Source organism: Schistocerca americana, chromosome 5 (assembly GCF_021461395.2).
Source record: "Schistocerca americana isolate TAMUIC-IGC-003095 chromosome 5, iqSchAmer2.1, whole genome shotgun sequence".
NCBI classification, from domain to species: Eukaryota; Metazoa; Arthropoda; class Insecta; order Orthoptera; family Acrididae; genus Schistocerca; species Schistocerca americana.
This window is the reverse complement of record NC_060123.1, coordinates 510,617,051-510,642,219: the sequence shown is the minus strand read 5'-3', so window position 1 is coordinate 510,642,219 and position 25,169 is coordinate 510,617,051.

Here is a 25,169-nt window from a genome sequence, read left to right as displayed (position 1 = left end):
TATTTCTAACAACTCTTCTTCTTTGTTTGATAACCCTCTGATTTTCTATGTCACTACCTTAATTAAACCAGCCATCCATTTATGCTAAAGCTTTCTCATTCCCCGTTCGTCATTGGTATATCCGACCTTAATCCGAGGTTCTTTCGTGTTCCTAGTGGTAGTTGGGGAAATTAACCTGGCCGACTTACGAGGACTGTACAAGCACAGTTGGGAAGTGGGGCTGACAGTTTGCGGCCTTTCAACCTCCCCGATTTTCTTTTAAGGATTTATGTCCATATGGAGGTTGGCTACCCTAAACCTAGAGACCTTCTTACCCTTTATTCATAAATGTAGATGACAGGAAAAAGGACATGGTAAGTACAGGGTTAGTACAGGAGAAAAGGACCAACAGGCCATTGTGGGAGACACTTCGTCTAGTTCCTGCCCTTCGGCCTGTCCGACTTGTAGCTAAGATTGCGCCGGCATAGCCCTAGGGATTCAGAGAACAAAAACCTCCTCGCCCGCACGGACTGCGTGCTACGTTATACGTTAGGGCATTGTCCATGAGAGCGATGTAGAATGGCATCTTTGTAAAGATAGAAGATTACGTTGTTATATCTGTGGTAAAGGCTGACCCTGTTCATTCCCTCATTACTACCCAGTTTTTGATAGCGTTGAACATTTTCTGGTAGTCTATGAAGGCCATGTGATATTATACTCTGTACGTTCCACTTTTAGTGTGCATACTGCTTGGATATACTCAGTTGTACTGAAATCTTTTCTGAATATCACCTGTTCGACTGGATGGTAAAAGTCAAATCTCTGACTCAGGCTGTTTGTACTAATTTTTGTTAGCAGCTTGGAAAAGGTAAAAGATTAATGGGCCTTTAGTTCTCTATGTTCGTCTAGTAATATTTTCCGAAGAGAAGAATAACTTTGCATTGTTCTATGACTGTGAAATTTGCTTTGGCACGAGAGGTTTATTTAACAGAGTACGAGCGGGTGCTGCAAAGTAATGCCTCCGAATTTTTATATGAAAAGTCTTAAAGCTTTTTAAATAAAACAAACGTTATCAATATTCTAAAATTTTATTCTTCATGTCTACGAATTTTCAGCCCTCTGCCGCTAAAGGGCTCAGAACTATAACGCGTAATACGATGGTGTGTAACGTAACTATGTCGGTTTGTGAGAAACAGAGTGCTGTATCGAGTTTCGAATTCGAAAATTTCGTGCACACATGGAGCACCCTCTCCTTCGTCACGATAGTCCCAGTCTACACAAGAGCGCTGCGACATCTGCAACAATCTCACGGCTTGGTTTCCCTGTCATCGACCATCCTCCTTCAGTCCCGAGCTAATTCCATTCTGTTTTCATCTGTTTCAAAAACTGGAAGAACACCTTCAAAGACTTCACTTTGATAATGATGAAGCAGTGTAAGCGGAGGTGAGGTATTGGCTCCATCAAGAAAGTAAAACATTTTACAGTGACGGTATCAACAAATTGGTCTCTCGTTGTGAGAAATACTGTCGTCGTCAGAGTGACTATGTTGAGAAATAAATGTTGAGAAATAAAGAATAAAGATGTAGAATGTTAAAAACGTTTTTTTTTATTTAAAAAGCTTCAAGAGTTTTCACATAAAAAATTCAGAGGCATTACTTTTCAGTGCGACTTCGAATCTCTTCTCCAGTTTTAAGCAACTCGGTCGTGATCTGATTTTCTCCTGACGCCTTACGTCTTGAGTTGTTTCAGAGCTGTTTCCATTTCATGTTTATCAATAGTTTCCATTGCTTTCGATCCAACATTCATAACAAACTTTCGTGATACATCATGCCGGCTTTGGCTCGTCACTCATCGATTGTATAGCTTCCGATGAAAGCCCTCTGCGGTTTTTATAATTTTGTCTCTTTCAGTAACAACTTCTCCTCGACCAGGTCCAATTTTGTGAATGTACAGCTTTCCTTTTGATTGACTTGAACAAACATACGACTATGGCAGTTATTGTGAATTTTGCGTATAGGATGGACGATTCAAAATTTGCTTACATTCTCTTTTGTTTCAGGACACAGATGAGACTTCTCGTTTTTTACTACCTTGCTTGGTACGTATTGATCTGATTTGTTCGGTGTTGGTTACACTTCATCTGCGCTTAACTATTTGCAACTAAATGATGGCCAATCATCTTTTATATAATTTGTTTTTCAGTACTACTCTACTAGCCTTCTTGATGGACTTTTTACCTGTGAAGATAAACATCGCTGTAATAGCATCATGGTCGGTTATTCATCTCTTTGACGACTCTCCTGAAACCCCTGGGTCTGTTGTTAGCCTTGGAGAATTAGGGTAAGTCTCCCACGTCTGGGCTACCAGAGTAATTAGTTTTTCAAGGCTGTTTTGTAATAATGCATTCAGTTGTACTTCGCAAGGATGACCGTTCTTCCCGCCAGTAATAAACGTATAGTTATATCAGTCAGTACTCAAAAACTGAAGTCACCCCTTGTCTTTGCGATTTGATTAGAGTATTTCCGTACTGTTGAATTTCAGCTACCTACGAATGACTCTAAGGTTCCAAAATCTTAAACATCGTTGCGATTCAGCAACTGTATAAATTTGAAGACGTTGAAAATATCAGCCAGCCAGTTGCAAACCAAACGTTTATTTAGCCCTTGACCTAGGTTTCGTTATTTATAAAAATATCTTCTTCAGAAGGAGTGGGCCGTGTTTCATTACATGGTGGTAAATTACATTAGCTGCAGCCGATCGGCTCTTGTCATATGTAAAATTGATATAAAAACCAGAAACACCATATGCCATGTCTTAAGACAGCAGACGGATCACACCCACCTTACGTCAGAATAAGAACACAAATGTATTCGTCCACTGCTAAAGGCTCTTGTCTACATAAGGGAGTCCAAAGAATTAAATATTGTCGTAACGTAAGTATTCACCATCCCAGAGACAAACGCCATCCTAGTTACAATAAACACCCTATCGTCTTGAGCTTCTAATATACATCACATTACCCAACCATATCCACCAGTTATATATTGCCTTAGTGCTTGTTGGTACAAAAACAAATAAAGAAATCAGAAAATACTTACAGTACTGTTGCTGTTCACATACATACAGAATGACAGGTGGCGTTGTTATCAATGAAATTTAATTTCTGTTGCGTACATACATGATGAACACTATCATGAGCCAATCGTCGACATGATTATCAGAAGATTTTTGTTTTCGTTTATTTCACTGTTTGTACACTTACTTGTGTGAGATTCGTTCAAATGGATAAACCGGAATCATAAAACAGATCATTTTGCATGGTTCTACGTCAGGAAAAATTCATCCAAAAGATGAAGATACATACAAAATCTGCTCCTTCATTTTCAATATGATTCTCTTTACAAGAACTATCAAGTCTAAGAATGCTATGTGCAGAATGGGTGTCACATTTGTTAAAAGTTGACAAAAAGAAAATACGGAAAGACTTCTTCAACAATTTTGGGAACGTTTTAGTAAAATGCAACTGCTGCTGAGATATGGGTCGATAGCTTCATGCCAAAATAACAGCAGTGTTCAAGGCAGTAACAGGATGAAGTCGGTTTCATCGTTCAATAAGATTTTGGCTAGCGCTCACTGAAAAGCCTATGGTTTTACATTCTTTGCCTCACGAAGTATAGAACAATAATTTATTGGTTAATATTATGCAGGTCATTTGGACTAAGTAGATTAAAAATACTATACCTGGACTGAGGCCTGGGTTGGAAAAGAAAAATAGAATCTTTAAAAGATATTCACCTGCAAACAAAGATGTTTTAGCAATAGTAAAACTCTGAGACAAGTACGAATGGTTTCTGTTGTGGGTTGGCAGGAGAGCCAACACCGTGTGACTAGAGGAAGCCGGAAGGCACGCGTTTTAGCTCACGCCGGCTGGTGTGAGGTCTGGAACAGGACAAGGAAATTAGACTTTAGAAAAACGGACGTAGCTGGTGGAATACTTAACTTTAATCCATTAATGATGAGCGTCACTCTTGACGGTACATGATTACAGTATCAATAGTAACTGGTAATGGCGCCTTGTTAGGTCGTAGCAAATGACGTAGCTGAAGGCTATGCTAACTATCGTCTCGGCAAATGAGAGCTTATTTTGTCAGTGAACCATCGCTAGCAAAGTCGGTTGTACAACTGGGGCGAGTGCTAGGAAGTCTCTCTAGATCTGCCGTGTGGCGGCGCTCGGTCTGCAATCACTGATAGTGGCGACACGCGGGGTCGACGTATACTAACGGACCGCGGCCGATTTAAAGGCTACCAGCTAGCAAGTGTGGTGACTGGCGGTGACACCACAGTTTCAACATCGCCAGTATTCTTGATACTTGGTACCCTCTTAATTATCTCTGTTTCCATATCTCAAAACAAAAATGGCTGGACTATCTACATCTACATGGATACTCTGCAAATCACATTTAAGTGCCTGGAAGAGGGTTCATCGAACACCATCACAATTCTCTATTATTCCACTCTCGTACAGCGAGCGAAAAAAACGAACACATATATCTTTCGGTACGAGCTCTGATTTCCCTTATTTTATCGTGGTGATCGTTTCTCCCTATGAAGGCCGGTGTCAACAAAATATTTTCGCATTCGGAGGAGAAAGGTGGTGATTGGAATTCCGTCGCAACGAAAAACGCCTTTCTTTTAATGATGGCCAGTCCAAATCCTGTATCATTTCAGTGACACTCTCTCCCATATCTCGCGATAATACAAAACATTCTCCCCTCCTTTGGACTTTTTCGATGTACTCCGTCAGTCGTATCTGGTAAGGATCCCACACCGCGCAGCAGTATTCTAAAAGAGGACGGACAAGCGTAGTGTAAGCAGTCTTCTTAGTAGATCTGTTACATTAGATTCTAAGTGTCCTGCCAATAAAACGCAGTCATTGGTTAGCCTTCCCCACAACATTTTCTATATGTTCTTTCCAATTTAAGTTGTTCGTAATTGTAGTTCTTAGGTATTTAGTTGGATTTACGGCCTTTATAATTGACTGATTTATGTGTAACCTAAGTTTAAGGGATTTCTTTTAGCACTCATGTGGATCACTTCACACTTTTCGTTATTTAAGGTCAACTACCAATTTTTGCACCATTCAGCTGTGTTTTATAAATCATTTTGCAGTTTGTTTTGATCTTCTGATGACTTTATTAGTCGATAAAACGACAGCGTCATCTGCAAATAACTTGAGACGCCTGCTCAGATTGTCTCCCAAATCGTTTATATGGATAAGGAACAGGAAAGGTCCTATAACACTATCTTGGGAAACGCCAGAAATCACTTCCGTTTTACTCGATGACTTTCCGTCAATTACTACGAACTGTGACCTCTCTGACAGGAAATCACAAATCCAGTCACATTACTGAGACGATATTCCATAAGCACGCAATTTCACTAGAAGCCACTTGTGTAGTACAGTATCAAAAAGCCTTCTGGAAATCCAGAAATACGGAATCGATCTGAAATCACTTGTCAATAGCACTCAGCATTTCTTGCGAATAAAGAGCTAGTTGTGTTTTATAAGAACGACGTTTTCTAAACCCATGTTGACTGTGTGTCAATAGACTGTTTTCTTCGAAGTAATTCATACAGTTTGAACACAGTATATATTCAAGTATCCCGCTGCATATCGAGGTTAATGATACAGGCCTGTAATTAAGTGGATTACTCCTACTAGGCTTCTTAAATATTGGTGTGACCTGTGCAACTTTTCAGTCTTTGGGTACGGAACTTTCGTCGAGCGAACGGTTTTATAGGATTGTCAAGTATGGAGCTAATGCATCAGCACACTCTGAGAGGGATCTAATTGGTATACGGTCTGCACCAGAAAACGCTTTTATTAAGTAATTTAAGTTGCTTCACTGCTCCAAGGACATTTAATTATACGTTACTCATGTTGGCAGCTGTTCTTCATTCGAGTTCTGGAATATTTACTTCGTCTTCTTTTGTAAACTTGAGAAGGCTGTGTTTAGGAGCTCTTTTCGGCAGCACTGTCTTCGATAGTAACTCCATTGCTATCGCGCAGAGAGGGAATTGATTATTTCTTGCCGCCAACATACATCACATACGACCAGAATCTCTTCGGATTTTCTGCTAGATTTCGACAATGTCTTCAGTCTAATACAGACGTTCGTTATGGTAGTGGTAGACAAACATCAACCTGATCTGTCACACCCTCACTTCAGAGACTAACTCTACCAAACGAAAATACATTCGACATTGGGCATTTCATGAGGAACGATTCTATTATGTATGACAAAGAGCAAACTTTTGGGCACCCTGCTACCCTCTTTCTAGCTTCCACAGATACCTTAAGTCTTAAGGAGGAGTATTCAATTTTCTCTTTTTTGGCCGGGGTCATCAACCTTCTGACTGTTCTGATGAGTTCCGTCATGACTACTTCCTCTTCTGAGACAGCCTCTTTATCTCAAACTACAATCAGCGTCCTCAATTATTTGTTGGATGTACTTCATCTATGTCTTTCCCTGCAGTTTTTACCCTCTTCCTCTCCCTCCAGTATCCTGGAAGTTATTTCCTGGTGTCTTAACACATAACCTGTCGGTCTCTCCCTTTCAGTGTGTTCCACGTATTGTGTTCCTTACCGATTCTAGGCGCTAGAACAGCATCAGAGTGGGAGCAATAAAACTGGAACGTCAAATAAGACAAGTTCGTGTTAAGAAGGGCGTAAAGCAGGGCCGCAACTTATTATCGTTGTTATTCAACTTGTACGTCGAAGAAGCAAAGGAAGAAGCGGGAGATAATTTTGTAAGAGAAATAAAAGTGCAGAGGATACAGAACCTAATGCTAACGTTAGAAGATGACACGGCACTCAAGGCCGATAAACGCGTGACTTATAAGGCATATCGAAAGGAATGGACAGTATACTTGGCACAGATTATGGCTTGAGGGTAGACTGATCGAAGATGATGAAGAATAACAAAAAGGAGAATAACGACATGCTCAACATCAAGATTGAGAATGGTACTGTACTGTGTGTAGATTAGCAGGGCAAAGAAATCTTTCTTTTAATAAAGGGGCTTTCCGGAATAAGATACTGATATGGAACTGAGGAACAAGCTCCGGGAGCTGTAAGATGTGTTTTGTGTAATAAAAAATAAGCTGTTACCGTGACCAGTTAAGTAAGGCCCTGACCTATTAAGCCATGCTTAATATATGAATATTTATGCACCAGAAAGCAAATTAGAAACGAAATCTGTAGAAACTCCGAACCAGTTCACAAGACACCAAACAAAGCCAGAAGCAGAATAGACGAGAACGAAAAGTGAGAACAGAATCCAGACACAAATGGCGAAAACTCTCATTCGTAGCTATGTTGTCCCCTGGTTCCACATCCACGAACGTTTTGTTTGGTTTATGGCCAAAAAGACCTCGAAAGATATTAAATTCATCAGTGGAGGTATACAGAAATAGCTCAAAGAGCTTCTTTCGACTAATCTAATTTGATCATAACGCAAACATGCAAAGTATTTGCAGAGAGAAACTCGCGGTTTAAGACAAGTAAAAATATAGTGGGGACAAAAATTTAAGTGCAAATGAACAGGCAGATTTCAGAGTATACGTATGGAGCTCAGCAGTATATGAATATAGCAAAACTGGAGAAAAATAAATCTGGAAGCGTTTGAAACGTGGTGAATTCGAAGAGTGTCATTAGTTACGGGGACAGAAATGAAGAAGCAATAAAAAAGTGTGTGTGTGTAGAAGTGTATTGGATGCCCTTACCAGAAGGACAGACCAGTTGGTCACGTGTGCTATGACACCCAGGTTTGCTAACATGGTTCTGGAACGGCAAAAGAGGGAGAAAACAGCGGAAGTAGACCAAGATTAGAATATGCGGACTAGATGATAGATGATCTTAGGTATAACATGCACGCAGGTAGGTAGAGAGTCTCACAAAATAGTTGAACAGGGAGAGCAGCATCTAACTGGCCCAAAGTCTCCCTCTCTCCTTGCGTTTAATCTACTGCATGTAGTCCGCTGTTTTCAAGATTTGACCGATTACTATTTTTTTTTATTTTAACTGTGTGGCCAGACGCCCTTCTTGTCGACGTAGTCTTCAGTTAACATAAGGGAGAGAACACTTGTGTGCCATCTGTCTGCGTATCGTGTAAATGTCGTTATTGTTTCGTATTTTATGAGGTGGAGATAGGCGACCAGGCCTGCATTTCCATGAACGAGCATGTAAAAACGCCTAAAAACTTCACTCAGGCTGACCAGTGTACCAGTAAACGGACGTTAATCTCTCGCACAGATTCGACCCAAGTTTGGTCCGCCTCACTGACTAGCAAGCCACAGCCCTGAACATTAATCTATCCGAGAAATTCATGAGCCCACTCGAAAGAGCGATGATTTAAAAAAGAAAAGGAGCGAATGCCGACGATGCCGTGTAAACCCAACAAACCCACCCTTTCACATCTCTTCCTATCGACCGATCTGCCTCACCTCCGTGGCCGGCCGCGGTGGTCTAGCGGTTCTAGGCGCGCAGTCCGAAACCGCGCGACTGCTACGGTCGCAGGTTCGAATCCTGCCTCGGGCATGGATGTGTGTGATGTCCTTAGGTTAGTTAGGTTTAAGTAGTTCTAAGTTCTAGGGGACTGATGACCTCAGAAGTTAAGTCCCATAGTGCTCAGAGCCATTTGTACCATCACCTCCGTGTTCAGTAACGTCTTCGAGTCCATCCTCTCAAGCCGTATTCATCACCACCTTAACCAGCAACACCTCCTTCCTCTCACCCAGTGTAGCTTCTAGCCCTTCTTCTCAGCTGACTTCTAGCTCCTTACCCTTACTGACCTTCTTTCCCTCCAACTTAACTCCCGACACTCCGCTATTTTTGTTTCTCTCGACCTCCATAACGCCTATGGCCATATCTGGCATCCAAGACTCCTCTTTAAACACCAGACCTATGCTCTTCCCATGAATTTAGTCCATCTCGTTGCTTCCTTCCTCTCCCGTAGTCCCTCCTATGTCGCTGTCCACAAACCAAATCCTGTACTTTCTATCCCACCACCAACGTGCCCCAAGGGTCTGTTCTTTCCACTCTCCTCTATCTCCTGTATACTGCAGATATGCCCAAACCTCCCCCACCAGTTGACCTCCAGCAGTTTGCTGATAACACCGCCTTCCTGGCCCTTTCTCCTACCCTTCAACAGTCCCAACGTAACCTTCAAATCCAGATCGACCAGTTCAACACCTGCTGAACCAGTGGCTCCTTCGCATCAACCCTTCCAAGACCGAGGCAATCATCATAGGTCATACCACCTGTTCCTTCTGGCTCCACGATTTTTACCTCACCACTTATGGTCGTCCTATCCACTTCACTCCTACCTTGGCTTCATCCTTGACTGTCAACTCACCTGGACTTCCCCTCTCCTTACGATCCAACACAAAGCCCATAGTAGACTCCGCCTGCCGAAACTCCTGTCCAGCCAGACAGACATGGGGACTGCATCCTTCCACCAACCTTCACACTTGAAAATCATTGATCCATCCCATCCTTTCTTATGCCAGCGTCACCTGGATTTCCACCCAGTCCAGATTCTATAAAGCCCTCCAAATCCTTGAGTGCCATGCACTCTGCCTCACCTTCTGTATCCACCTCCCATCCCCCACACAAATCCTCTACGACCTCATCCCCTTCCCACATCTGTACCCTTTCCTTGAACACATCCACATCCTGTACATCATCTGCAGACTCGATCCCCCCACCCCTCGGTGTCTTCTGTCCTCTCTACCCCTAGCCTGTTGCCGCACCTTTACCATGGTATCCCACCTTCTCTCCAATTCCACACACTCCACCTCCTTTCTCAATGCAGCTGCCAGCGTCTACCCCTCCCAGGTGACGATCTATGCCCTGATATCAGCCCCTCCTACCAACTCTAACCCCACCACCCCCTCCCCCTCCTCAGGGCTCCCTCTCCCCTTCTCTTCCCTTTTTCTGTGCAGTTTTTTCCTCCCTCCTCCACCCCGTCCCTTTCCAGTGCACCCTTCTGCACTGCTCCCTCATGACTTGCCTTCCCTCTCCATTTCCCACCCTGTCCATGTCCTGGCCCTTGTTTTTCCCACTGACCCCGTTGCTTTTCCTCCCACCCTCTCCAACCCCTTCCCCCTCTGCCCTCACTTGTCCCCTCTTTCCCCTCTCTTGGCAGGTTCCTCCCGGCAGGTTTTACTCTTCATTTTGTGTGCTGCGTCCTGTGCAGTGTTTTTGAAGTGTCGTCACTCTGGTACATTTTAATACTGTGGTCAACCTTTAACTTGTGTGTTTGTCTTCAGTGTTTTTTACGTGCTACGCAAATCGCCAACTGTGCTTTTTAACTTTATGTGGGCTTCTTTAACTGTCCCACATGAACGTCTCTGTGTACATGTATATTTTAACCCCCACTGTCTCCCCTTACTATCTTCTTATATCTCCCTTTATCGCCTTTTATATGTCTCGTTTTCATATTTTTATTAAATGTATCACTCCGTTGAAGAACGGTGGATTGTGCCACTGCCAGCCCTCCACTGCCGATATGGGGCAGGTGAATGAAATCACACTAAAGGAAAAATAAACGATGCCATTTGCCTGTTCCCCCAAGAACAAAGGGTGAATCAGTGCAGTTTCTGTTTAGTCCAGGACCTGTAAGTCACCATCTTTTTCATCCCAATGCCCGAATTCCGGTGATGCCCTCCACCATAAATAATCGGGACGAGCTTCAGGCGGATACACTCTGCTAGCGTGCACTACCCAACTAACCTACAAAGGCGGAATTACATGAAGCAACAAAACAAGTGCGATTTTAACATATTGACTGATACGACGTTATCGCACAAACATTGGTCTTCGAAATATTTATAGTTCGAAGTAGTAAAACATTACTTCCAAGTAAGGCGAAGAAGTGAAGAACGTAAGTCATTTTAACGACTACGAGGAACAATACGATATAAGAGTTCTACAAGGCCGGTGCTGATAGTCTGTGGAAAGTACAGTTGCGTCCTCAATTGCCTTTTCACCACTGTTTAAGTACCCCTTGACCGTCAAGGGAATGGGTTCGCGATAAGGAAGTCGCGCTCTTTTAAAGTGAAGCCCTGTCAGCGAAGTGTTGAAGTCTCAACCAAGAGACGCTTGTGACTGATGCTAAGACAGAAGTAAAACGCAGAAGGTAAGTGCAAATAATTTTAAAAATCGCTTCCCGTTCATCTCCCGTCTTAGATAAGTATGCACATAGAGTACAATAAGGCACGCATCAAGTATACTAATGCTTGATGCCTCCCAAGCCATACATTAGACTGATTCCATAGCGCGACCGTCGAGAAATAGCATCAACTTACATCACGAGACAGGCACTGTCCAAGAATCTACAAGGCGCATGAAAATCCTATTTTTGTGCTTAATATTTCGGTGTTCGACCCAGTCGTCCTTAAAACACGAAGCAGACGACAGTTGTGCTTGCCGTCTGCTCATCACAATACTTAGGAGAAATTTCCTCCGCAATCGGCTGGTATTGAACGCCAAAAGTTAAGGGAAACCAGTTTCTCTTCTTATCCCACGTCTCGCCTTCCCACCCTCTCCCCTGCCAAAACCACTGTCCTCTTTTCTAACGGAGAGCCCAACAGTTCCAAGTCTTTTTTGGGCGATGGATCCCCATCCTGCAGTTATGAAAACCATGAATATCAAATGTGGAGTGAACTTACGGGTAGGCACAGTCAACGATCCATTAAAAGGCTTGTATGACTTAGCTGTTCGCTTAACTGCTCCGGTGTACATTCTGTTTCTAAGAGACGTGCGCCTCAAGCTGTTGGAAGATATCCTACGTGATCCATACGCTTCCGACATGATGGGGCCCCAGGAAATTTACATATCTTCCTCGTGGACGCCATTCCACGAACGTGCGGGTCCTTTTCCGTTGCCAAATCATTTACCTGATCTGACTGTTATTAATTTCTTCTAGTGCGGTCCTTGTAAAAGTCTTGAATATGTGACATCTGTCATTATATATGTTTTAACAATTTCATATTTTAGCAGCGCGCGCTAAAAACAATATACAGCGGCTGTGGTGCCGTCTATTAGCAGTACAGAGTATCGAGTTTCATCCCATACACAGGTCAGTAATCATGACGTACTGGTCGAAGCAATATCGTGTGTTCGCTGTGCAGTGCTATTTTCGCTACAGTGAATTTGTCGTGCGCTTGCAAAGTGCCTTAAGTAAGCATTTCCATATTCAGCCGCGACGTCCACTCTGTGCCCGTGGGACAATACTGAACTAAATGACAAATTTCCGAGCAACTGCCAGTGCATTGAATCGAAAGTCAACCGGCCCTCGGAAAACCGCCAGCTCTCCATGGAACATCGAATGTTTGTGCAGTAGTTTACAGGCGAGCCTTCATCATTCGTTAAGAAAACGTTCCAACATGACGGTGCGACGTGCCACCTATCCAACAAGTCGCGCAAAGTCTCAGTGAAGCGTTTGGTAATGGCATAATTTCCAAAAGTGCTTGTGTCGAACGACCGCCTCGCTCGCCTGACCTAACCGCGCCAGACTTTTACCTATGGAGATATCTGAAGGCCAGAGAGTATTCCGATCGACCGAGAAACTTGCAAGAGTGAAAAGATCGAATTCACGATAAAATTTCCAGAATTCCTCCAGTTGCGAAAGATGTGTCCAAAAGCCAGGTAAAACACATCGAGTAATGTGTAGGCACGAATGGTCGTCATTTGTCCGATGTAGTATTTCATAAAGAATCGTGAATAAATGTTGTTCGTTGTGAAATATGTTCAACTTTGTCTCACGGTTACTTTGTGTGTTATTCAAATTTTTAATCGTCAAAACATTGTAAAAGAACCTGTGGAAGAGGATCTTCTCGTGAATTCTCTTTGCCTGTGATATTGTTCTAGTAACACAGAGGTGGTACGAAAAGGTGCGATATAACTTTGTGCGAGAATGTCGTGTCTTCGTACAAGTTGGGAGTCGAATTGTCGAGCAATTGGCCATTAAAACAGCAATGCCGGGAAGGATACCAAATAACGTAATTTCAGCTATTGTGCGTCTACAATACAGTAAGAAGAATACATGATTAAATTTGTACGTTATTTTGACGTACGAGGTGTGATTAACAAGGAACGGGAATTTTATTTTTCTTAAATAATCTTTATTTATTCATCAACGTGAGCATTGTCCCCTTCAAAGTAATTCCCCTTAGATGCAATACACTTGTACCAGCGCTTTCTCCAATCTTGGAAGCGCTTCTGGAAGTCACTTCTCGTTGTGGTGTTCATCTCCTTCAGCGATTCTGTTTATATCTCATCAGTGGCGGCAGAACGACGTCCTTTCGTAGGTCTCTTCAGCCTCGGGAGTAAAAAGAAGTCGGAGGGGGCCATTTCCGGCGAATATGGTGGCTGAGGCAACGTAACGGGTTTCTTTTTCGCTAAAAAATCACGAACAGTAGTTGTGGAGCGAGCGGGGGAATTACCGTTTTGCAATTTTCACGAGTGGTTTTGCCAGAGTTCTGGTCGTTTTCTTCTAATTGCTTCACACAAATGCCAAATAACTTTCAGGTGGTATTCCTTATTGACCGCACAACCATAAGGCAGGAACTCGTGACGCACTGTCCGATTGTAATAGAAGGAAACCGTGAGAAGAACCTCCTCGTATAATCGAACGTCGATTTTTTCAGTCTTGGCTCTTCAGACAGTTTCCATTGGAACGCTTGGGCCTTGATTTCGACGTCGTACCCGTATATGCATGTTTTTCCAACTGCTATAACCTTCTCTAGAAATTCTGGGTCATTGTCGGCTTCACTTAACAATTCCTGAGCTTTGTCGTTTTTGGTCGAAATTCAACAGTTTCCGAACAAACTTTGCTGCTACACGTTTCATGACCAAAACATCCGAAAAAATTCTTGGCATAAGCTAGAGGATATGCTGCCATCATCAGCAACCTCTCTGATGATGATTCGGAGATTTTACAGAACCATTTTCTTTACTTCTTCTGTATCGTCGTCACTAATTGATGTGTCACGGCGTCCAGCCCAGTCGTCGTCATATACGTCTCCTCGACCCTCTTTGAAAAATTTATACCACGTGTAAACTCTTCTCTTACTCATAACGGATTCACCAAAAGCCACAGTCAATATCTCTAATACGGTGCTGCTCATTATTGCATTTTGAGAACAAAATTTAGTGGAAATCCTTTGATCCATCTTTTTCGAAGGTAAAAATTTGCCAAGCACTCGAAAACACATGTAATCTTTTCGACTGTCTACAATAAACCAAATATTCAAAACAACTGAAATTCAAAGATACATCACGAACATGCGTGCCATCAGGGTCAAAAAATTTTGAAAATCGAATGTGTAAGTATAGATATCGCGAAATTAAAAAATTCCTCGTTACTTTTTGATCGCATCTCATTCACAGAGTGCAAAATTTAGTACACAGGGCTGCCACCTATGGCACAGTTGCTCTCAATCAGGTTGGCTTCGAGTCGAACTGGTCTTGTATGACAGATGTGGGCATGCCATTCCACTCTAAAGCACAGTTTATCAATCCTAATGGCTGGCGAGTGGTGGCTTGGCAGTATCTCGGCAAACCATGACTACACGCTTTCGGTGGGTGAGAGATCTAGAGACCATGCTGGCGTGGGCAAATGTCGAACACCTTGTGCATTGAGGTAATTTGGGACATCATGGATAACATGTGGTCTTGGATTATCTTGGTAAAAGACAACCTCACAGAGATCTCGAAGAAACAGCCATCAGCCTTAACACGTCAGAGACGTAACAGCTGCTGTTCAAGTCATCGACTATGCGCAACAGAGGTGATTGTCTTATGTACCCAATGGCAGGCTATACCGTATGTCAGATGCTGGCTGGTAAGGCGATTACACATGTTTTCTAGCAATGCTCGTTCTCTTCGGAGCTTTCTTACACTGATATGCCCGTTGTCATCCTGTGTATAGTACCGCGACTCATCTGAAATGATAACGTGGTGGCGCTCCTGTAGTCACTGTTGTCGTTGGACGTACCACTTGCTGCACGCTGCTCTCTAGCTGCACGCCCCTCTCTTTCCCCACTTCAAGGAGGAAAGCCTCAACAGCCCGCATCTCGTGGTCGTGCGGTAGCGTTCTCGCTTCTCACGCACGGGTTCCCGGGTTCGATTCCCGGCGGGGTCAGGGATTTTCTCTGCCTCGTGATGGCTGGGTGTTGTGTGATGTCCTTAGGTTAGTTAGGTTTAAGTAGTTCTAAGTTCTAGGGGACTGATGACCATAGATGTTAAGTCCCATAGTGCTCAGAGCCATTTGAACCATTTTTGAAAGCCTCAACAATAGTCGCCATGCTGGTATTTGTAATGCCTACCATCCCCAACACATTTTTTACAAAAAGATACTTGTGTGGAAACACACTGCTCGATAATTGCTAAGAAACAGAGACGTCGTTGGACAGCATTGATGACGGTCGATGTTGGATGACATGAAACACAGTACGTCCTAATAGAGAAGGAGTGGTAGATTTATAACGAAAAATCGTGTAGTTTTCGGCAATGGGAAATCAGGATAACGGACATAAATAAGTTCTTGCCAGATACAGGTCAGGTTCCCAACAGGAATATCGATATAGGACTCTCGGTAAGGAATATGTCCTCCTCAGGCACTTACATACATTTTGCTCCTGTTATTCGAAATCGCTACCGAATTTCTGAGGAGTCCTTGCAGTGGTTTCCATTTCTTTCTGCATCCTCATGCTGTTGATTATTATTGATTCTTCCGCCATTTAGGATCAGTTTTATACTCGAAGGTCAAGAGGGTGACCTGAAACATTGTTCACTTCTCCACTGTCTTTGAGAAGGCCGTTCTGTAGAACTACATTTACGAAAACTCTTCGATCGAAATTTCTGATGATTTTTATTCAAAATTTAAGCAGCGTTGAGGATATCGTCCGACTCCTCTCTCAAATCGGTTTCCAGTTCTTCTGCGGTTCGGGGAGGGCGTGTTCATCGAGAAACACGTTTGCGAAGAGCATCGCAGGCATGCTCTGTAGAGTTTAGGTCCGGGGAATAGGCAGACCATTCCATACGTGGAATATCTTCGCTTTCCAGTGTTTCCGACACCTCACCGGTACTGTGTGGGCAGGCACTGTCGTGCATTAACAGAAAGTAGGGATCTACCGCACCTCTAAATAGACGCTCACGAACCAGTATAATCTACCTGCAATACCGCTGTGCTGAATAGGTACCTTAAGCAGAGATACGCAGCGGTGTTCGCCCATTGTGCATAATGCCTGCCCACTTCATGATGCCCAGCTCATACCGATGGTGTTCGTGAGCATTCTGTGGTGTGTAACGTGTTCTCCTTTCTCCACACAAACTAGTGGCCAGAATGACTTGCCACAGTGAAGCGGAATTCATCGGAGAACATCACTCTCGACCACTCTCGCTGACCCCAACCACCTTGCTGCCTACATCAACGAACTCTTTCTCTACGGTGAAGTGGTTGAAGTGGGATGCATATGACAGGCTTCGGAGCTACAAACCAACCTGATTTTATCCCCGCGAAATGGTTCCGGCACAGAAATGTGTACCGGTACAGTTTGCAAGGTGTGCAGCGACCTGCCTAGGAGTGAAATGTCTGCTCCTTTACGCCACTAGGATTACATATCGATCCTCTTGCGGTGTGGTGTACCGTCTACGACCATCGCCATGGTTTCGCGAGCGAGGTGGCGCAGTGGTTAGCACACTGGACTAGCATTCGGGAGGACGACGGTTCAGACGAGCGTCCGGCCATACTGATTTAGGTTTTCCGTGATTCCCCTAAATAGCTTCAGGCAAATGCCGGGATGGTTCCTTTGAGAGGGCACGGCCGAATTCCCTCCCCATCATTCCCTAATTCGATGGGGCCAATGACCTCGCTGTTTGGTCCCCTCCCCAGGATCAACCAACAAACCAAGCTTTGGCATAGCACTTCCACCTTCGACGACTTATCGTGAGATGACACATATTTTGCTGTTGCCACAATTGTGACACTCTGATCAGCTTCGAGCGGTCCAAGAGCTCGTCCACGATCGTAAGCACTCAAATGATGTCTTGCAGACATGTTGTCGTACCACACGAAATTTCGTGCTAATTAGTCGCACAACAACCTTCGTCAAACACAGTACTGCATAAATTGACGAACGCATACAGAGCTTTCGTGCACAGGTTTCGCTGCAGTTAACACGCCACGCCCTCTACATTTCCTTTTACTGTCATTGGTAGGGTGTTCCGTAGCAATTGAAGGTTGTTTCTTAGCAAGGGCCAGTTGTTCCTTAGCAGCTGTCAAGCACAGTAGCATAGGCCACGTTTTTCCTTCCTGCGATTTGTGTCTATAACAGTGTGTGATGACCCTCTCGTAGATCAAATATAAAAGCAATAAATATTTGTCTGAGGTTCAGACTTGGATGTGCCTTATGCTAACTGAATTTATTTTCTGCTTACCTGCGTATCCCCCGTCCCCCCATGCAACATGACTTTGTCACCGGTGGGGTGGCTTGCGTGCTCCAGCGACACAGACAACCGTACTGTAGGTGCAACCACAACGCGAGGATATCCGTTGAGAGGCCAGACAAACGTTTGCTTCCTGAAGAGGGACAGCAACCTTTTCAGCAGTTGCAAAGGAAAAAGTCTGGATGATTGACTGAACTGACCTTGTAATACCAACCAAAACGACCTATCTGTGCTGGCACTGCGAACGGCTGAAAGCAACGAGAACTACAGCTGTAATTTTTCCTGGGGGCATGCAGCTCTATCTGTGGCTAAAAGATGATGGCTTCCTCTTGGGTAAAATATTTCAGAGGTAATACAGTCCCCCATTGGGATCTCCGGGTGGGGACTACACAGGAGACTGTCACCATTAGGAGAAAACCAAGCTGCCGGTCTACAGATCGGAGCGTGAAACGTTAGATCCGTTCCTTAGTCGGGAAGGTAGATCAGAAACTTTAAAAAGGAAAATGGATGAGTTGAAGTTGGATGTAGTGGAAATTAATGTAGTTCGGTAAGAGGAGCAGGACTTCTGGACAGGTGAATGGTGGGTTATAAATACAAAATCAAGTAGAGGTAATGCAGGGGTGGATTTAATAATGAACAAAGAAACAGGAATGCGGGTAAGCTTCTATGAACATCATAGAGAACGAATTATGGTAGCCAAGATAGACACGAAGCGCACCACAGTAGTACAAGATTACATGCCAACTACCCCAGCAGATGATGAAGAGATTGAAGAAACGTATAATGAGGTAAAAGAAATTATTGAAATAGTTAAAGTAGACAAAAATTTAATTGTGATGAGGGACTGGAACGTGATAGTCGGCAAAGGAAGGAAAAATAGTAGGTGAATATGGACTTGGAGAAAGGAATGAAAGAGGGAGGCGCCTAGTAGAATATTGCTCAGAACGGTATTTAATTATCGGTAACACTTGGTTTAGAATCATGAAAGAAGGTTGTATCCGTGGAAGAGACCTGGAGACACCGGTAGGTTTCAGGTTGATTATACACTCCTGGAAATTGAAATAAGAACACCGTGAATTCATTGTCCCAGGAAGGGGAAACTTTATTGACACATTCCTGGGGTCAGATACATCACATGATCACACTGACAGAACCACAGGCACATAGACACAGGCAACAGAGCATGCACAATGTCGGCACTAGTACAGTGTATATCCACCTTTCGCAGCAATGCAGGCTGCTATTCTCCCATGGAGACGATCGTAGAGATGCTGGATGTAGTCCTGTGGAACGGCTTGCCATGCCATTTCCACCTGACGCCTCAGTTGGACCAGCGTTCGTGCTGGACGTGCAGACCGCGTGAGACGACGCTTCATCCAGTCCCAAACATGCTCAATGGGGGACAGATCCGGAGATCTTGCTGGCCAGGGTAGTTGACTTACACCTTCTAGAGCACGTTGGGTGGCACGGGATACATGCGGACGTGCATTGTCCTGTTGGAACAGCAAGTTCCCTTGTCGGTCTAGGAATGGTAGAACGATGGGTTCGATGACGGTTTGGATGTACCGTGCACTATTCAGTGTCCCCTCGACGATCACCAGTGGTGAAGGCCAGTGTAGGAGATCGCTCCCCACACCATGATGCCGGGTGTTGGCCCTGTGTGCCTCGGTCGTATGCAGTCCTGATTGTGGCGCTCACCTGCACGGCGCCAAACACGCATACGACCATCATTGGCACTAAGGCAGAAGCGACTCTCATCGCTGAAGACGACACGTCTCCATTCGTCCCTCCATTCACGCCTGTCGCGACACCACTGGCGGCGGGCTGCACGATGTTGGGGCGTGAGCGGAAGACGGCCTAACGGTGTGCGGGACGGTAGCCCAGCTTCATGGAGACGGTTGCGAATGGTCCTCGCCGATACCCCAGGAGCAACAGTGTCCCTAATTTGCTGGGAAGTGGCGGTGCGGTCCCCTACGGCACTGCGTGGGATCCTACGGTCTTGGCGTGCATCCGTGCGTCGCTGCGGTCCGGTCCCAGGTCGACGGGCACGTGCACCTTCCGCCGACCACTGGCGACAACATCGATGTACTGTGGAGACCTCACGCCCCACGTGTTGAGCAATTCGGCGGTACGTCCACCCGGCCTCCCGCATGCCCACTATACGCCCTCGCTCAAAGTCCGTCAACTGCACATACGGTTCACGTCCACGCTGTCGCGGCATGCTACCAGTGTTAAAGACTGCGATGGAGCTCCGTATGCCACGGCAAACTGGCTGACACTGACGGCGGCGGTGCACAAATGCTGCGCAGCTAGCGCCATTCGACGGCCAACACCGCGGTTCCTGGTGTGTCCGCTGTGCCGTGCGTGTGATCATTGCTTGTACAACCCTCTCGCAGTGTCCGGAGCAAGTATGGTGGGTCTGACACTCCGGTGTCAATGTGTTCTTTTTTCCATTTCCAGGAGTGTATAATGTGTAAGACGGTAATTTAGGAAACAGAGTTTAAATTATAAGAGATTTCCAAAGGCAGATGTGGACTCTGACCACAATTTACTGGTTGTGAACTATAGATTAAAGTTGAAGAAATTTCAAAATGGTAGGAAAATAAAGAGATGGTATTTGGTTAAGTTGAAAGAACAAGAGGTTGTTGGAAGTTTCAGAAGGAACATTAGGCAACGGATGACTAGAACAGGCGAAAAGAATGCACTAGAAAACGAATGGGTAGCTTTAAGAGATGAAAGAGTGATGACAGCAGAGGATCAAATAGGTAACAAGGTCAGGTCTAATAGAAAACCTTGTGTAACACAGGAGATATTGAATTAGATGATTAGTGGAGAAAATTAAAAATGCAGCATATGAAGCAGGTGAAAGGGTATATAAACATCTAAAAAATGAGATTGACAGCAAGTGCAAAATGGCTAAGCAGGAATTGCTAGAGAAAAATGTAAGGATTTAGAAGGATATTTCACCAGGGGAAAGAGAGATAACGCATGAAGATAAATTAAAAAGGCCTTTGGAGAAAAGACAGGCAGCTACGACGTACTTTAGAGGATAGGTTCAGGAAGGGCAAACCTACGTTTATAGCAATTGTATACTAAGAGAAAGCCGGCCGAAGTGGCCGTGCGGTTAAAGGCGTTGCAGTCTGGAACCGCAAGACCGCTACGGTCGCAGGTTCGAATCCTGCGTCGGGCATGGATGTTTGTGATGTCCTTAGGTTAGTTAGGTTTAACTAGTTCTCAGTTCTAGGGGACTAATGACCTCAGCAGTTGAGTCCCATAGTGCTCAGAGCCATTTTTGAACTAAGAGAAAGCTTTCGAAAATGTTGATTGGAAAACTCACTTTGAATTTCTGAAGGTAGCAGGGTAAAATACAGGGAGCGAAAAGTTATTTAGAGCTATTTATAACTTGTACAGAAACCAGGTGACAGCTATAAGAGTCGATGGGCATGAAGGGGAAGCAGTGATTGAGAAGGGGGCGAGCCACGATTGTAGCCTATTCGCGATGTTATTCAGTCTGTACACTGAGTAAGCAGCACAGGAAGCCAAAGAAAAATTTGGAGTAGGAATCAAAGTCCAGTGAGGATATAAAACGTTTAAGGTTCGCTGATGACACTGTAATTCTGTCAGAGACAGCAAAGGACTTGGAAGAGCAGTTAAACGAAATGGACATTGTCTTGAAAGGACGATATAAGATGAAAATAAACGGAAGGAAAACTGAGGTAATGGAATGTAGTGAGCCAGCCAGTGTGGCCGAGCGGTTCTAGGCGCTTCATTCTGGAACCACGAGACCGCTACGGCCGCAGGTTCGAAACCTGCCCCGGGCATGGATGTGTGTGATGTCCTTAGGTTAGCTAGGTTTAAGTAGTTCTAAGTTCTAGGGGAATGATGACCTCAGTTGTTAAGTCCCATAGTGCTCAGAGCCATTTGAACCATTTGGAATGTAGTGTAATCAAATGAGGTGATGCTGAGGGAATTAGATTAGGAAGTAAGAGACTTAAAGAATTAGATGAGTTTTGCTATTTGGACAGCAAAATTACTGATTATGGCGAAGGAGGGAGCATATAAAATGTAGACTGGTAATGGTAAGGAAAGCGTTTCTGAAGAAGAGAAACTTGTTAACATCGAGTATAGATTTAAGTGTTAGGAAGTCTTTTCTGAACGTATTTGTCTGGAGTGCAGCCATCTACGGAAGTGAAACATGAATGTAAGTAGCGTGAGTAAAAGGTCGCTATGTGTAAGAAGCGTGAAGCGCACTTTGAATGTATCCTGACGGGTAAAAGAGTTACGAGCACTTTGAATAAGTAAATGCTATCTGACATTGAAATCAACGTAAAAGATTGGGTCGCCACCAACTCTAGCCACACGACAAATAAGAGGTTGCGCTGAGCCGGAAAATTACTTAGTTTATTCATAAGAGAAAGTCACAAAAGAACTTTCATTGTAAAGTCACTAATAAAGAATGGGATATAATTATTAATATGATCCAGGCATTGTTCACTTGAATCAAATATTGAATAAAGTAAAAAGTGCGTGAACACTGTGCATAAGTGCAGCTTGCATCATCATTCTTGAAAACAACACCTATTTCAAAGCCTTTGTTTTAAATAAAAAGGGACACTAATTATTGGACCTGTATACATGAAAATGCTATGGACGGACTCACAAGGAAAACTACAAGGTAAATGGCAAAGGTCACGGAGACATAACATCGGTACACTGGATAGGATTGGAGGCAAAATTATTTATTCCTTAAAACATTGATGTAATGCATCTATAGAACTGCTGTTGCCTAGTAACTAAGTACAATTGCTTGTGAAACGCTATACGTTTCACAACAGACTCACGTGCTCACGTGCTTCGCGGAGACACAATTTCTAAGTACCGTTGCCAAATTTTAGTAACATCAAACCACGCAGTCCCGAACAATTAACATTTTACAGAGGGCACGTTTGAATAGACAAATGATAACGGCAGAGGACCAACAAACTCTAATATTAACCCATGTGGATGGTTTCCACCGGACATAAAGTACTGAGACAAAGAAAATTCACAAAGAAGCAAAAATTACCACGCTTAGGAAAAGATTAGAACGCACACACACGCAGTTGCAGGCACACAAACATACACATTGAACCGAGGGCGCTTCAACATAATGGCTCTGAGCACTATGGGACTCAACTGCTGAGGTCATTAGTCCCCTAGAACTTAGAACTAGTTAAACCTAACTAACCCAAGGACAGCACAAACATCCATGCCCGAGGCAGGATTCGAACCTGCGACCGTAGCGGTCTTGCGGTTCCAGACTGCAGCGCCTTTAACCGCACGGCCACTTCGGCCGCCGGCGCTTCAACATACAAAACACCTTTGTGCTACGTTCTTCTTACGGGACAAAGTCAAGTCTGCATTAGGAATTAAACTGAAAGTCTACAAAAACCTTGCATTCCTTGCTGCGACCCAGCAAATCAATCTTGATAAGATGAAACGCGAGACGAAGAGCTAAAAGCTCCCCTCTTGCTATGAGACAACGCGCCACGCGATTAAGTCAACTCACCCTTCTTCGAAGAGACTTCGTCTGCAGACCCTCGGCGAGCTGGAAGCAGACTGACTGTCTCACACTCTCCAACGTCTCCCACGCGACCCCGTGGCCAGGAAAACCCAGAGATGAGGCTTCCGCCATCAACCTAACACCGGTAACTTTCACACAAGGGGAGCAAACCTCTTTGCCTACCTGAAAACTACAAGGGATGGCCATTCTGTACGACTACCGCTGATTCTCTGCAGCAGACTAAACCACCGTATAGCAAAATGAAACACACCCACATGCATTCACTCACTCATGCCAGAGAGTTCTGTAACATTAGAAAGCAAATAAAATGATAAAGAAAGGGGAGTACAGGACCCTTTCATTCATGATAAACAGTTTACACAAGACGAGAATAGAAGCTTTTGAAATGTGGTGCTACAGAAGAATACTGAAGATTAGATGGGTAGATCACGTAAGTAATAAGGAGGTGCTGAATAGGACTGGGGAGACAAGAAATTTCAGGCACAACTTGATCAAAAGAAGGGATCGGTTAATGGGACACATTCTGAGACATCAAGGAATCACCAGTCTAGTATTCGAAGGAAGTGTGGGGGATAAAAATGGTTGAGCGAGGCCAGAAGGTGAACAGCATAAGCAGATTCAGAAGGATGTAGGTTTCAGAAGTTACTTGGATATGATGAGGCTCACACAGGACGGAGTACCATCGAGAGCTGCATCAAACCATTCTTAGCACTGAAGGCCACAGCAACAATAACAACAACAACAGTCCGCATATGTTAAACATCATTAAAGGACTGTGCTACTTGCTTCTAACCACTGTGTAAAAACTGCGTGAGTCATAAGCGGCGATAAGCATGAGGAGGCTAAAAAAATAGTTGGTGTAATTAAGATTCATCCACAAGTTGTGATAAGTAGTTGCATATTGCAGAACTTATCAGTATGTGAAGGATATGTATGAAGTCTGTAATCCACTTCAAGAACAGTGCTGCTAATTGACAGTTAAATTACTAACACACATTTTGCAGGCTATTATTGTCTTTCTACTCCAAGCGTAAATTATGAGCAATTTAGTATGCAACTGATTAGATTGTGAACGAACGTGTTTTTTTGTATTAGTCATATTTATGTGAAATGCTAAGGCATCTAAGTGTGTAGAATGTAAATGATTAGGTTCGTTTTTGGGCTACATTGTTGGGCATAGTGACGTTCATTTGATTCTCTGAAACATTTAAAACGCGGGATGTAATACTGATCTCAAAATGAAACAATATTCTTTACTTTTAGCAGGGGAGGAGGATGTCATCATAAGGATGGAGGACTGATGGGTGGTTTCGAGGGAGTAGGAGTGGAGTCAGGATACAGGAAGGGAGGAGTTGTTGGCGGTGGTGTGAAGCTCATAATGTGAAGAGAACAGGGGGAAAGGGGTGGATGGGAAGGGAGGAGAAAGAAGCTTAGATGTGACGGAATGGTCGGTTAGGTTTACAGTTAGTAGGATAGGTACATGTTGGGGTAGATTTCGTAGTCTGTGACTGAGAGACGTTTGAAATTTCGTTGGGAGAGAATGTGGATGGACTGCAGGAAAGTGGAAAGTGTCGATAGAGGCGTTGCAGCGTACTAGGACTGGAAACTGGAGGGGAGACAATAGGATTACTTGAGTCGAATTTGGAAGCTTGATGAGATGATAAAGGATTCGTGTGAGAGAACGTAAACGGATGTGAAAAACGAGACAGGGTGGATTGCGGGGCATATCCATGCATCTTTTGCATAGGACGGGATAGGTCCGATCAAGGTTCTGTAGGAGTGGAGGGGTGTAAGTCCCAAGTTCGGCCAGTTAGTAGTTTTAATCTATTGTGAGGCTCCAGTTGGATAGTTATCAGGTAACGTTTTCATGTTAGATGGCCGTCGAGGGTTGTCCAAGGTATGTTAGGGTATTAGTTAAATGGGTAGGATTGGATGGTAAATTAAAGTCATGAAGGTGGAAGGTGCAGATAGTTTCTCCCATAAATACTGCCTGGCTTTGGAGGGGCTAATCTTGAACAGTCATTAGTTGCAACAGGAAAATTAATTGAGGTGGATTCGGTAGGATCCTTGGAATTTCTGTAGTGTCGAATGTAAAGCGCCTGCCGTTGTTCA